Source organism: Tamandua tetradactyla, chromosome X (genome assembly GCF_023851605.1).
Source record: "Tamandua tetradactyla isolate mTamTet1 chromosome X, mTamTet1.pri, whole genome shotgun sequence".
In the NCBI taxonomy this organism is placed as follows: domain Eukaryota; kingdom Metazoa; phylum Chordata; class Mammalia; order Pilosa; family Myrmecophagidae; genus Tamandua; species Tamandua tetradactyla.
In genome coordinates this window covers 155,476,262-155,492,271 of record NC_135353.1, presented here as the reverse complement: position 1 = coordinate 155,492,271, position 16,010 = coordinate 155,476,262, and the positions used below count along the sequence as shown (strand labels likewise).

Below are 16,010 nucleotides of genomic sequence, written 5' to 3'. Positions count from 1 at the left end.
CTTCTTTTTCTTCCACAAAGAATCCACAGCCCTTCCCCATGCCCCCTGCCAGCTGTCATTTAGTCTTGGCACAATACCTTTGCTACATTCAGTGGAAGCATATTTCAGTGTTACTGTTGATTATAGACTCTAGCTTACATTCATTGTACTTTTTCCCGTATACTGTCTATTTTCAACACCCTGCGGTATTGACATTCATTTGTTTTCCCTCATGCAAACATTGTTTTTATTTGTACATTTAATCACCATCACTGTCCACTCTAGGCATTCCTAAATTACCATCTCAGTCTTTATCCTCTATCTTTCCTTTTGGTTTCATATGTGCTCCCAGCTCTTCTCCCTCCAGCATACTCAAATTCAGCTTTATGCAGTACTTACCTTACTGTGCTACAATCAGATAGTATTGTGCTATCTATTTCTGAATTTTTACAGTCAGTCCTGTTGCACAATCTGTATTTCTTCTGCACCAGTTGCCCAATTTCTACCCTACTTCTATCTCCTGATAATGTGTTCTTAACTTCAATTCTCCACGTTTGCTCATTAAGGTTAGTTCATATTACTGAGACCATCCAGTATTTCTCATTTGGTTTCTGGCTAATTTCACTCAGCATAATATCCTCAAGATTCATCTATATTGTTACATGTTTCGTGTCTTCATTCTTTCTTACAGCTGCATAATATTCTACCCTATGTATATTCCACAGCTTGTTTAGTCACTCATCCATTGATGAACATTTGGACTATTTCCATCTCTTGACAATCATATTGTTGCTATACACATTGGTGTGCAAATGTCCATTTGTGTCCTTTCCCTCAGGTTCTCTAGTAATGGGATTGCAGGATCATATGGCAATTCTATACCCTGCTTCCTAAGGAACCACCAAACTGCCTTCCAGAGCAGTTGTACCACTTTACATTCCCTCCAACAGTGGGTAATTGCCTATAGGTTCCACATCGTCTCCAGCACCTGTTGTCTCCTGTATTTGTTTTTCTTTTCTTTTTTTGATAATGGACATTCTAGTAGGTGTGAGATGATATCTCATTGTGGTTTTGATTTGCATTTCCCTAATAGCCAGTGAAGTTGAGCATCTTTGCACGTGCCTTTTAGCCATTTGTATTTCCTCTTCTGAGAAGTGTCTATTCATGGCTTTTGCCCATTTTTAAATTGGATTGTTTGTTTTTTGTTGTTGTTGAATTGAAGAATCTCTTTATATATTCTGGACAGTAAACGCTTATCTGATATGTGGTCTTCCATTGTGTGGGTTGTGTTTTTACTTTCTTGACAAAGCTCTTTGATGCACCAAAGTGTTTAATTGTGAGGAGTTCCTATTTATTTATTTATTTATTTATTTATTTATTTATTTATTTGGTGCTCGTGTTTTGGGTGAAAGGTGTAGGAAAACCCTCCTATTACAAGATTTATAAGCTATTTCCTTACATTTTCTTCTAAACTTTTATAGTCACAGCTCTAATGTTTAGGTCATTGATTGATTTTGAGTTAATTTTTGTATAGGGTGTGAGAGATGGATCCTCTTTCATTCCTTTGCATATGGACTTCTAATTCTCCAAGCACCCATTACTGAAAAGGCTGCTCTGTCCCAGGTGGGTTGGCTTGATCACCTATCAAAGATCAATTGTCCATAGATGAGAGGGTCTATATCTGAACACTCTATTCAGTTCCATTGGTCAGTGTATCTATCTTTATACCACAACCATGCTGTTTTGACCACTGTAGCTTCATAACATGCTTTAAAATTAGGTAGTGTGAGACCTCCCACTTAATTTTTCGTTCTCAAGATATTTTTAGCTATTTGGGGCACCCTGCACTTCCAAATAAATTTGATTATTGGTTTTCCAATTTCCGCAAAGTAAGTTTTTTGATTTTAATTGGTATTGCACTGAATCCTTATATCAGTTTGGGTAGAATTGACATCTTAACTATATTTAGCCTTCCAGTCCATGGACACGGTATGCCCTTCCACTTATTTAGATCCTCCATGATTTCTTTCAGCAATTTCTTGTAGCTTTCTGTGTATAGGTCTTTTGTATCCTTAGTTAAATTTATTCCTAAATATTTTATTCCTTTGGTTGCTATTATAATTGGAATTTTTGTCTTGATTTCCTTCTCAGATTGCTCAGCACTAGTGGATAGAAACACTACTGATTTTTGCATATGGATCTTGTACCCTGTCACTTTGCTGTACTCATTTATTAGCTCTTGTAGTGTTGCTGTAGATCTTTTGGGATTTTCAACATATAGCATCCTATTATCTGTAAACAGTGAGAGTTTTACTTCTTCCTTTCCAACCTGGATGCATTTTATTTCTTTTTTCTTTTTTCTTGCCTAATTGCTCTGCCTAGAGCTGCCAACACAACGTTGAATAACAACGGTGACAGTGGGCATCCTTATCTTGTTCCTGATCTTAGAGAGAAAGTTTTTATTCTTTCCCCATCAAGGATGATGTTAGCTGAGAGTTTTAAAATATACTTCATTTATCATGATGAGGAAGTTCCCTTTTTCTCTTCTTTGAAGTATTTTCATCAAGAGAGGATGCTGAATTTTTTCAAGTGCTTTTTTGGCCTCAATTGAGATGATAGTGTGGTTTTTCTGCTTTGATTTGTTGATATGGTGTATTTCATGAATTGATTTTCTTACATTGATCCAACCTTGCATACCTGGAATAAATCTCACTTGGTCATGATGTATAATTCTTTTCATCTGCTGCCGGATTTGATTTGCAGGTATTTTGTTGAGAATTTTTCCATCTATATTCATTAGGGAGATTTGTCAGTAATTTTCTTTTATTGTAATATCTTTGTCTGGTTTCATAGAATGAGTTAGGCAGCTTTCCCTCCTCTTCAATTTTTTTGAAGAGTTTGAGCAAGATTGGTACTAACTCTTTTGTGAATGCTTGGTAGTATTTACACGTGAAACCATCTGGTCCTGGACTTTTTGGGAGCCTCTTGTTGAGTCATTCAATCTCTTTACTTGTGATTGGTATTTTGAGATCCTCTATTTCTTCTCAAGTCATATTGGTTGTCCATGCCTTCCTAGGAAGTTTTCCATTTCATCTATGTTGTCTAGTTTATTAGCATAGACCTGCTCATAGTATCTTCTCATTAACTCCTTTATTACTGTGGGGTTGGTGGTTATGTCTCCTCTTCCATTTTTTATTTTATTTGCATCTTTTCTCTCTCTCCTCTCTCTCTCTCTTTTTTTTTTGTCAGCCTAGCTAAGGGACTATTAATTTTATTGATTTTCTCAAAGAACCAATTTCTGGTTCTGTGGATTTTCTTGATTGTTTTCATGTTCTCAATTTTATTTATTTCTGCTCTAATCTTCAATATTTCTTTCCTTTTATTTGTTTTGGGATTAGTTTGCTGTTCTTTCTCTTGTTCTTCCAAGTGAACAGTTAATCCTTGACTTTTACCCTTTCTTCTTTTTTAATATTGGCATTTAAGGCAATAAATTTCCCTCTTAGTACTGCCTTTGCTGTGTCCCATTAGTATTTTATGTTGTGTTTTTATTTTCATTTGCCTTGAGATATTTACTGATTTCTCCCTTAATCCATGTGTTGTTTAGCCTCCATATATTTGTAAATTTTTAGGCCTTCTGCCTGTTATTGATTTCCAACTTCAGTCCATTATGATCTAAGAAGGTGTTCTGCATGATTTCAAGCCTTTTAAATTTACTGAGATTTGCTTTGTAACCAGCATATTGTCTATCCTATGAGCACTTGAAAAAAATGTGTCTCCTACTGTTGTGGGGTGTAATGTTCTGTAAATGTCTGTTAAATCTAGTTCACTTATGTATTATTCAAATTCTCTGTTTCTTTACTGATCTTCCATCTAGATATTCTATCTATTAATGTGAGTCTGGAATTGAAATCTCCAACTATTATGGCAGAAGTGTCTATTTCTCCCTTCAGTGGTGTTTGTCTCATGTACTTTGGAAGCACTCTGGCTCAGTGCATAACATCTGTGATTGTTATGTATTCTTGTTGAATTGTTCCTTTTATTAATGCATAGTGTCCTTCTTTGTCTCTTTTAATTGTTTTACATTTGAAGGCTATTTTTCAGGTATCAGTATAGCTACTCCAGCTCTTTTCTGATTGGTGTTTGCATCAAGTATCTTTTCCCCACCTTTCACTCTCAACCTATTTTTGTACTTGGGTCTAAAGTGAGTCTTCTGTGACAGCATATAGATAGCTCCTGTTTTTTAATCCATTCTGCCAGTCTATGTCTTTGATTGTGGAGTTTAATCCATTAACATTTAGTGTTATTTCTGTAAAGGCAGAACATTCTTCTATCATTTTGTCTTTGGATTTTATATGTCATACCTATTTTTTTTCTCTTTTTACTTTTACTGATAGTCTTCATTTCTACACTGTTCTGCAGACCTCTCTCTCCTGCTTTTTCCTATCTGTCTGTAGTGCTCCCTATAATATGTCTTACAAAGCCTATCTCTTGGTTACAAATTCTCTCAGTGATTATTTGTCTGAAAATGTTTTAATTTCCCCCCTCAGTTATGAAGGACAATTTTTCTGGATACATAATTCTTGGCTGGTACTTTGACTTTAATCTATTTGTATCCTAGTGTCTAAGATGAATCTCTTGTAAGCAGCATATAGCTGGATTATACTTAATCCATTCTGCTGATCCGTTCTGTTTAATTGGTAAGTTTAGTCTATTAACATTCAAAGTTATTACTATAAAGGCATTTCTTGAATCCACCATCTTATCCTTTGGGGGTTATTTCTCAGATCTATATATTCTTTTCCCTCTTTCTTTTTTAAACTTTTGGTTACCCTTACTGGTGCTCTTCAACTTTGTGCCCTCCTCTGGAACTCCTGCTCCTGTCTTTTTTTTTTTTTTAGCCACCAGAAAGCCATTTAGTATCTCTTGTAGTTCCAGTTCTTGTTGACACATTCTCTTGCCTTTGTTTGTGTATGAAAATTTTAATTTCTCCCTCAGTTTTGAAGGACAGTTTGGCTGGGCACAGAATTCTTGACTGGAAGCCTTTCTCTTTTGGGATCTTAAATATCTCATTCCACTGCCTTCTTACCTCCACAGTGCCTATTAAGTAGTCCAAACTCAGTCTTGTGTGGTTTCCCTTCTACATAGTAAGTTGTTTTCTCTTGCTACTTTCAGGATTTTCTCGTTCTCAGTCTGAAGAGAATTGACAGACTGATTAATATGTGTCTTGGGGTAGGCCTATTTGGAGTTCGTTGGGATTCTTTGATTTGCATATTTATGTCTTTTATAAGGTGCACCGGTGAGGGTAGTGCACCCAAGGAACGTGGCCTGGCTTACTGCTTAGTCCCGTGCTCCCATCCATGCACTCCTGCAGGCTCTGCCACTCTGCACCTCCATGCTAGGCTCCAGCTTTCTGCCTTTCAGTTCCTCGGCCTCTGCAACCAGGGCTGCCACATGTGGTGCAGAAGGCTCTCCCAGGTCCGCCGCACTCCCGAATTGCTGCCTCAGTCACCCTCCTGTCCCTTCCCTACCTTTTCTGTGGAACAGGGCTAAGCTTGAGCTAGTCTATTCAGCCATCTTCCTGGAAGTCCTTGTTTTTGTTTTAACAGTGGGGAGGTGGGTAGGAGAATGGAAAAGAATAATTCTGGATACAATTATTTGGAAGAAGAGTAGATGTAAAGAGTATAAACCCTACCTTTTCATCATCTACAGCAAATAGTTAAAAAAAGAAGAACAAAAACAAACAAACAAACAAAAAAACCAGAAACCTTTCACCCTTGGGTATCTTTCTCTAAAAGCCTACTTTCTAGCTACTAGCCTATTCATGGCAATAATTTAAAATTCACTTGGAATACCTTTCATGTCCTCTGAATACTACTATGCCCACTGTTGCAGCACATTCAAACAAACACCCTACATGGCTGGATAGGGCTAACCTAGGACTGATATGAGAAAGGCTTGCAAACAAGAGGCCAAGATGTCATTTCTCTGCAGGTAGGAATACTGCCCATGGTGGGAAGGACACATCTACCAAGCTGACCCCTATAAAAAGTTCACACAATATTTAAGCCCTCTAGCTTCCTATATTCTGGAGCAACTAGAACAAAAAATCTGAGAGGACTGTATGGTAGACCATGACAAACTCTGGGATTGGTCTCATAACTATTTGTTGAAGAGTGCTTTGAAAACTATTACTTTTTAAAAAATTTCTTTGCTTTGTGTATATGTTATACTACCTAATAAAAAAGTTAAAAAAAAAGTGTACACAAAAGCAGGGAATTTAAGCGTTTTGTTCCAAGAAAAACTTTGTTGAGTAGTTTTCTTCATCATTTATCCTCTCAAGGGAAGCTTATAAACACACACACACACCCATTGGTCTAGGCCATATCATAAACTCAGTGGGATTTCAGTAGAAACAGCAGGAAACTAGTAAAAAATGAAGTAAAAATAAACCAAGTAAATGTTTAAGGGTTCCTTTTGCACTTGGTTTGTCAAACCAAGGCTCAGTTTTCGTATAGGGGGTAGAATTCTACCGGAGTGTCTATTACAAGCCAGACAGCAGTGTATGGGTGTTTCAACAGCAGAATGCCTATCATTCACGTGGAAGACCTGGGCTCACTTCCTGCCCCATTCACTACCCTCAAAAATATAAAATAGAAATATGAAAAACAAATGTAAACATACCTTGACAGTAGTAGGCCCCAAAGTCAGAAGGAGACACCGCAAGATATATTTTGGAATGAACTCAGACTGGTGCCCACAGAAGGGAGAGAAAATAATTTTTAAAAACCATAAAATTTTAAAAAATAAAAATAAAAATATTAAAATATATAGAAATAATAATAATAACAATAAAATATTTAGAGAAAATATATTTTAAAAAGTAGAAAAAAATAGAGAAAGAAAAACAGCATCTAGGCAGAGAAGTTTCCCGACCTGCACTTACCACTTCTCACCAGCAGGGAGCACTCCGAGGCACCGCTTCCTTTCAGGCCTGCTGCTCCTGACTGCCGTCGAGGGTGGGAAGATAGCGGGCATAGCAAGGAGGCTGCTCCAGGCCAGCGGCTGCAGGACCGCTGGTCCTGATGTGGGACAGGAGAGTGGACGGCTGAAAACGGGGGGGGGGGGGGGGGGGGATAGCTATTCATCTGCCAGATGAATCCAGCACACACCATGCGGGACAGGACGGCTATTCGCGGTACCCAGCAGTGTGATCGCTCCCGGTTCCCAGAGTCCCACCTCGGGGCTCTCTACAGGCACTGCTGACCGCAGAGCCACTGGGAATGTTTCCCCAGACAGCAACTCGGACAGGCCAGAGCAGAGGGACAGTCAGCTCCTTCTACTCTGCAGCTCTCCACACTGTCCGACCCCAGTGGGCATCATGGCTGACCCGACCCACCTTGCACTCCCCACCCCGAAACCACCCCCCTCCCAAGAATCACTGAAGACCTCTATACTCAACCCCCAACTACTGCAGTCCTTGTCTTTCTCTCCCTGTCCCCTATCTTGTCCCACAGAGCAGGGGGTAAATTCAGTCCACGTCACTGCACCATCTTCCTGGTATCCCCAATGCCTGGCAATATTAGGAGAGCCAGGAAACATTGCATCTCATGGCAAGGACTCTTGCCATCTATATCTGTGTGACCTTGAATAAGTTACTTAACCTCTCTGTGCTCAATTCCCTCATCTGTAAAATGAGGCCCATAACTGTGCCACCATCCTAAGGACTGAATGGGTTAACACTGTAAAGTCCATAGAATAGGGCCTGATCCACATAAAGCACAAGATAAGCATGTAATAAATAATTTTGGGGATCAGGATTTCTGGCTTTATTAGCCCCAAGTTCTATTTAACAACATTCCTTTTACTGCAGGTGGTTCATCTCTCACTGAGGATCTTTAAATATTGGCTGGGCATCTTTCCATTCCTATTGAACATTTCTTTCTGCTCTGAAGCAAATTTGCTGTCCCTCAAACATCAAGATTTTAAGTCCTGCCACAAGGCCCAAAGGTAAAATTATAAAGTAAGATAAATGTGAACTTCAGAATAATCCTGTCCCCACACACCCTGATTTCAGACATAGACAACACCAAACTTTCCCCTGGCTGACACATTTTCCTGGCAGCTGTAACCTGCTACTTCCTGAGCCCCTCTCTCCATCAAAATTTGAAACCTCTGGGTGTTACATGGGGGCGAGGGGGGGGGGGACCGGGAAAGGCACTGCAACTGGAGCTGCGGAGGCTGTGTTGCCCCTCCCAACATGACTTCCGGAACCGCCCCTTCCGGATGACATGACTTCTGGAACCGCCCCTTCCGGACACCTGACTTCCGGAGAACCTCCCCTTCCTGACGTCAGCTGACCTGTTTGTTTAAAAACTGTCGACGCACTCACCCAGGCGTAGACTCGCTTGTGTCGGTTGGTCTTGGATTCGGTGAGTTCTGCCCCGGAGCGCAGAAATAAACCTGCCCACTTTAAATTTCCCAGTCTACCTTTCTTCTTTCTCACCCTTTCACCTCCTAAACCTTTCACTGGGGTCTCTCCCCTCAGGCCCTTGGAGCAGGGAGGTAGTCACGGACAGGGAGATGATCACACTGGCCGATCTTGTGAATGTTTCTTCCTAAGTAGTAAAGCTGCTGATCTTGTATGATTAGAAAGCACATTCCCCAAAAGATTGGGAAAGAGTGGCTGCAGTTTTGGGGCATCCAGATTCCCAGCCAGAGGATAGAGTTTGGAGCCCCTGACCCTCCCTCACCTGGGCAGTTGTCAGCATCATGCGCACAGCAGGTGACTCTGCACAGACGCCATCTCCTTCCCTTCAGGGCCACATGACAGAGGGGAAACCCGAGGAGAATTTTCTAATTATCACAGCTTCTCACACTCAAGGATAAGAACTGGCAAGAGATCCAATTAAGTGGGTTCACAACCTAAATTTGGTTTCAGAGTAGATATTTGCTCCGTGTAAGACACATCAGGAGTTTTTGTTTTTTAAGAAACCAATATCTCTAAAGCTGGAATTTTGAGGAAGTGGTGGGTAGAAAAAAAAAGTCATGATTTGTTGTGTTGAGCATATTGTAGCTCATCAAGGTGGTATTTTAGTGTTTTTGGTTAGAAAAGTATATATGCTTATCCTAAAAGATGTATGAGTTATAGTAAATTGTGCAAATAAAAAATGAAAATCTCTCCCTCACGCAATTGGTCTCATAGAATTGTGTTCTTCTTTCTAAGATTTTCAGAAAGTATACGCATATGTTTGTATATATAAAGAGAACTCTGTTTTCCTTATGATGCAAATGGTCATACTCTATGCATTGATGTTCATTTTGCTTTTGGGCTATAACACAGATATTTCTTCAGACAGTTGAACTCATTCTATGTAATGGCCATGTGATATTCCACAGTAATCCTAGATGCTTTTGGCCATAATTTATTTAAGCATCCCATTACTTACAGACATTTAGGGTTTTCTCTCCATTGTAAACATTGTTGAAGCTAATGTCCCTGTACATATGTTTTTGCAAATTTGGGACTAGCTTGGTATTATTAATTCCTGGGGTTGGAGTTGCTAGATAAGAAGTATGAACATCTCAAATTTTGATCAACAGAGCCAATTTGCACTCCCAAAGTGGTTTGCAAATTGATACTCCCACCATGGCCAAAGATGTCTAGGTTTCTTTTAATCTTATCTAAAACACTTAGAACACTAAATGAAAGGTAAGTATATATAGCATCCTTAAGTGTAACTTTTAGACAAGAAAGTAACGCAGATATTTAGCACTTTTGAAGCCATAGCTCATCCAGTATGTTTGTTCATTTTTTTCTTCTTGGTGTTCCTGACTTGACTTCGTAATTCCTCAGCCTCATCTATAGTCAACATGAAGCAGCACTTACGCCAGAAAATGATTGGCCTCTCTCTTGGTTATGTATCTTTGGCTCTTGGCCTGGTCCTAGCGAAGAGCAAGTCCTGGCGAGTGTGGGAATTTGACAGCAGCGTTGTTCCTGTAGTGTCCATTGGACTTTGGAAAGCTTGTCATGTTCAAATTTTGAACATGTCTGGTTCTCTGGTTGAGTTGCCAGTATACAGTGAGATCAACATGAGCTGGGTCATTTCTAATGAAATTGCATATGGGCAGGAGCTGATGTTGCTGGATAATTTTATGAAGTTAGTAGCCCTTGCGCTTGGCTCAATGGGTTTTTTCGCCCACTGGATCAGTGGTGACCAATATCCAGATTTCCTCCGAGCGTATTACCACAGGGCTGCCATTTTTCTTTTCCTCAGCTGTGGTTTTACTGTGGCTACAGTGAGCTGGAATTTCAGTGTGGACTTTTTTGGCCAAACCACCCTTAATTTTCCACAAGACTTTCCTATTGATAAAGAGATGCTAACGAAGAAACGCCTCTCCTATGTGTTGCCACTAGGAATCACGACTGCCTCCTTGTCACTAATAAGTTCTGCCATGCTTGGCTCTGGGAAATATTTAGCAAAACGGCAGAATCAAGTGAAGCCTATGACTTATGACCAAATTTTCTAAGTAAAATGTCTGGACTGAGAACTTTTAGTTTTTGAAATGGCTGTCAAGATTTTTCTTAAAGAAATTTCCTATTACACATAACATTGTTAATAATTATCTACATATTTTTAAAAAAGCATATTTGATATCTCAGAGAATTCTGAAGCTTATCTTCCTCTCTCAGCGCCATTCTGAAACTCTTTTCCTCTCTTTGAAAGTTTTAACTTCCTGGAATCTGCAGACAAACATCCTCTATATATACTGGGTCAAAAACCAAAGGCAGAGGGAATATAAGATGGTACAGTCTCTCTGGAAAACCATTTTCAGTTCCTTGAGTAATTGAACAGTGCGTTACTGTATAACACGGTAACTGTACTTCTATATATGTGTACCTGAGATAAATAAAAGCTTGTCCATACAAAAATTTGTGCACTAATTCTTATAGCAGCATTATTCCTAATAGCTAAAAGGTGGAAACAACCCAGATTTCCACCAATGATGAATGTATAACAAGACGTGATGTATCCTTACAGTGGAATCGTTTATTTGGCTAAAAAAAAGATAACAAAGCTGTGATACTTGATACAACAGGGGTGAACTTCGCAAACATTAAGTGGAAGAAACCAGACTAAATTCTACAAATTATATGTGTCCATTCATATGAAATTTGAGAATAGAGGAATCTGAAGAGAAAGTAAGTTTATTAGTGATACTTAGGGCTCAGGGATGGGGAAAGGGGAAAGAAGGGAGGAAAAGGTGATAGCCATAGATTATGGGGTTCCATTATCTTTCTTTTCTTATTAAAGAAGTTGTGCTTTTATAGAGAAAGCATGTATAAACTCAGGATTCCCATATACCACAGTATTTTTTTTTATTTTAACAATGTAGATTTTATGAAAGTGATAAAATATGTTTACAGATGTAAATATACTCCCTATATCCTTTTCACTCAAATTTTTATCCCTGCAAAATCTGCCTGAGGCTGTCTATTGCCTAGCACATTCAGTTTCATGGCTGTTTACCATGTATTGGTGTTTTATTTATTTATTTATTTTTCTTAAATCCTGCTCTTTTCCAGTGACAGTCCTGTCATGTCCAACATCTGCTTCCACAAACTCTCTTGGTTTGGATTTTTGGGTGTGCATACATTGTTGCTATGCAAAGAAAGTACAGAATGGTGGTATTAGATTATTGCTTTGGGGTATTGCAAATGCTGTCCAGGTGGCCATATGCACATGCAAATTTTGATGGGCCCTTTTTGGAATCACTTGTCATTTGTGTAAATATTCTCGAGTCATGTCACCGTGCAACCCAGATAATAATAAAGAGTAAGCTGTAAGGGAAGGTAGTCAATATTTTGTGTGGAAACGAAAGCCACTGCCATTTTGTCTGCACTTTGAAGGTCAAAATATTCCCATGGAACTTTCTAGATGTGGATCCAGATAAATATAGGCTTTTTCTTCTATTAAAATTTTCAGTGTCTATAAAAATGGTTTCTCCTATGGACTGTTACTGACCCCTGTCTGTAGAAACACATAAGTGGAGTAATATTTGGGAAAAAAAACAGCTTTTTTAGAATGAAAAGAATATTTAATCACCTGTGGAAAAGGTAAAGAAACAGTAGGTACCTAAGGATATCATTTCTATATATTTCTAAAAAGTAGATCTATATATTTATACACATGTATACATAAGAAAAGACTAAAGAGGACATACTGACTTGATAACAGGGCTTGATGAGAGGTGTAGGACTGTAGAATATGCATATTTTTAATTTTGATTTATCTTTTGTTTGTATAATTTCTACAATGAATGTTTCTTTTATAGTAAGAAAAAATGAGAATTATAAAATGATGAGGAAATGCTTTACTAATGAATCCTCTTATGAGCTATTTGTAAAGTCAACATCTGCTCCCTGCCTTGTGTTTGGTAAATCCAGGCTTTTCTTTAATAATTGGCCAGGCTCATCGATGGTTAAGCCAGCTCTGGGGATGGTTGGAAAGGCCCAGAGAATTTTTATGAGTGGAGAACCTGACACAGACAGCAGCTATGAGCTGTAGAGATGGGCACAGAGTATGAGCTGTAGAGATGGGCACAGAGGTCGAGAGCACTCCTACCCCACCCTTATCTTCCACTGGACCCAACCTGCCTTGTTCCTGCCTGGTTGTTTAACTAGCAATGTTGAGTGCTTACCTTTTTGCCGAATTCTATGCTGGACGCAGATTCTTATCCTTTATTTAGTGGCACTTGTCTGTGATTATAAAGACAGCGGGTCACCCCTTAAATCTGCCAAGTTCTCAACTGATTCTTTCTCAACGTGCACCTGGAAGATATGTCTTTAAACTTTGCTTGGCAGATGATGACATGGAGGCACCAAGAGGCTAAAAGATTTGCATATTTACTTCTGTTTAACACATTCGGGTATAGTTCTCGTTACGGGTCAGGTGCTGTTTTAAGTATTTTACAAATACTAACCCATATAAGTTTCATAACAGCCTTATAAGAAGAATATTGTCATTATACTCATTTTACAGATGAGGGAAACTGAGGCCCAGAGAGGTTAGGCAACTTTCCCAAGGTCACAGAGCCTAGTAAGAGGTTGAGCCAGGTTTTGAGACCAGGCCTACTGGTTCCAGGTCCAGATGCTCGACCGCCTCTCTATAAGTCCTATCTTAGCTTGCTAAAGGCTGGATCTTTTGGGGGAGCAGCCACAGAAATGACTGCCCATGATCTGCATGATGGGGAAAGAAGTGCAGGCTTACAAGGATGGGCAATGTGGTGCAAACTGTTGTCTGACCATGAGCCCTCTCAGGATGTTGCAACTCGCAGATGGAAGGACGGATTCTGTCCCATTCCTGTTGGTCTAGGCAGAGTAGGTCAAAGACAGTACCCAGCCTGAGTCAGAGATTTGGTGGGCCAGCCTCCTGTTTGAGCACGTTCACACCCCAAAAGGAAAGATTTTGGAACCCGTTTTTCCACATTTTTCCATTGGCTGACAGAAAAAATCAGACCCAGCATTATTCACACACCTTTCCATAGATCCAGGAAACCCACGCTTTCCTGAAACCTGTGGCACCTCTTTCAATGACTGTCTTTTGGGGGCGTGTCATGAGAGGAAACATCTGATCTACCATATTTACAGAATGCAAAGCAAATCTTAAACTCTTTCTTTGGCTTCCCATTGATCTTGGAAAAATTTCTGTTCTAAATACTTAATGAGGTCTGAAAGTCAGGGAATGATCTACTGCCAACCTTGTTCTTATTTCTCAAGAACAACCTGCTTTTTCCATGCATGCCCCATCTTGTCAAATACCTTTATCCAGCCATTGCTATTCAGCAACCATATCTCATCTAAAAGATCTCTTCCACAGCCTTTCCTGACCGTTCTATCCGACCAGCTCTGCACAACACTACAATTGAAATGTATTAATTAAATGTATCATTTTATGTGTCATTCCTCTGTTTACTATCTGTCCCATCCCCCACCACCTACTCAGAAGCTTGATGGGGACCATGTCTATTATGCGCAACAATGTTTATAATTCCAGAGGCTGGTTCATCACAGGTGTTCAATATGTCTTACAAAATGAATGAATGAATGAATGCAAATATATGTACACCTTTTAAAATTTTGGTTGGAGACTGCCTGACATGAGCAATTCCTTCTGTAGCTTCAATGCATGGTAGCAAATGCCAAAAGTGGAAATGTGGATTTTCTGACACTGACTAAACTGTTTAATATTTTATCACAGAAATTTTCAAATATACACAGAAGTAGAGAGAATGGTATAACGATCCCCAATGTAGGCAACACCCAGCTTTAACAATTATCAGTTCTGGGCCAATCTTCTCTTCTCTGTGTCCTACAAACTATTCACCATCACAACCACCCACCCACCCCCCCCCATTGCTGGATTATTTTAAAGCAACTCCCAGACACCATATCGTTTCGATTGTAAATACTTCAGTATGTACCTGTAAAAGAAAAGGACTTAAAAAAAACACTTTAATACCATTTGCACACCTAAAAATGTTATTTAATATCTTCAAACATCCAGTGTTTAAATCTCCCAAATTATCTGATAAATATCTTTAAAACCTTTTTTTTTTTTTTTTTTTTTACAATTTTTTTGTTCAAGTCAAGACTTGACCAAGATTGAACCATCTAGTGGTTCCCCCTTCCTCTTTTTTCTTTTTTTTTTGCCTGGGAAGGTGTCAGGAGTCGAACCCGGGTCTCCGGCATGGCAGGCGAGAACTCTGCCTGCTGAGCCACTGTGACCTATCCCCCACTACCTTTTTTTTTTAATTTTGCCATTTGTTTATTTTAAAAAGTAGGTTACTTGGGCTGTAAAGTTTCCTATTGCATTCCAATAAACTGGTAGTAAACCCAGAGGCTGGATCAGATTCAAGTTTGATTTGGAGGCAAGCCTAATTCAGAGAGGCATGGGTACTTCCTGTCCTGTCAGGTCAAGGAACACATAGTGGTGTCCAGTTGCAGGAGTTCTCCGGTTGATCTAAATTATAAAGTTCTCAAACAGCTAGATCTACCATTTCCTTAGGGGTTGCAAGATTCCAGTCGAATTCTATCATTCCTTCTTTATCTATGAGCAGATATTGTTCTATAAAAAAACTTTCCCCCATAAACTATTCCTTTATTTTGAAATTCAGTTTGCACAGAAAAGGCAGGATAAATCCTTGATTCTTTCCCTTTACCAGTTTTTGGAATAATTACTATTGGCCTGGTCTTGGCTTCTAGGTCTTTTCAGTGCAGCGTGTTAGATGTATTTTTTTTTTAAAGAGAAAAATAGTCATGAGTTTGTGGGTAGTGTGCTTCCACGTATATGAAATACTTAGAATATGTGCATTCATATGAAATACTTAGAATATGTGCATTCATAGACAAAGCAGATTGCAAGTTGGGGAGGGGAGGGGAAATATTGCTTAATGGGTGCATTGTTTCTGTCCGGGTGATGAAAAAGTTTTCGTAATGGACGGTGGTAACAGTAGCACATTACTGTGAACGTAATTAATATCATTAAATTGTATACATAGAAATGGTTACAATGGGAAATTCTGTGTTGTATGTTACCAAGTTAAAATTTCAAAACGACCAAAATTGCCAAAAAAATCCCGTTAGTTGCTGAATCATTTATAGAAACCAGCTGTTCCGTCTTTTTGGCCTGGCCACGCTGTCAATCTTCTTCAGTCTGTGATCTGAGCGACGGCACCAAAAGGGCAGCACCGGCAGGACTGGGCACATGGTACGATCTTCCCGCACAATTTTCCGGCTGTTCGGTGGTGTAGAAATCAGCAAGAAAGCTCCGCGGGAAACCTGCCCCGCAGCCCCGACGGCTCAACCCCATTCTCCCACGCCGCGTCCCCGTAGGGTCAGCCTCTTCACCGCAGGCCGCGCGGTGACGGAAAGAGTTCTCAGTCCTGCCCACTTTGGAGATGACGCCCAATGGGCGGCCTCGGACCTGTCACGTGGGCGAGGCCCGCCTGGCGAGCCGTCCTGTTGGCCTGCG

At 39.7% G+C, this 16,010-nt stretch overlaps 1 long non-coding RNA gene across 1 annotated transcript in view; it reads right to left on the bottom strand.

Annotated features, from left to right (window-relative positions):
• LOC143670299 (uncharacterized) overlaps positions 1–8,405 on the bottom strand; it is a 39,682-nt gene extending 31,277 nt beyond the window's left edge. Inside the window, exons 1-3 of the long non-coding RNA XR_013169321.1 lie at positions 8,043–8,405; positions 6,923–7,084; positions 6,661–6,726 (exon numbers count right to left, since the gene is read on the bottom strand). This is a non-coding gene — a long non-coding RNA (uncharacterized LOC143670299). The remainder of the gene's footprint in view (positions 1–6,660; positions 6,727–6,922; positions 7,085–8,042) is intronic.
• Between the last annotated feature and the right edge of the window lie 7,605 nt (positions 8,406–16,010).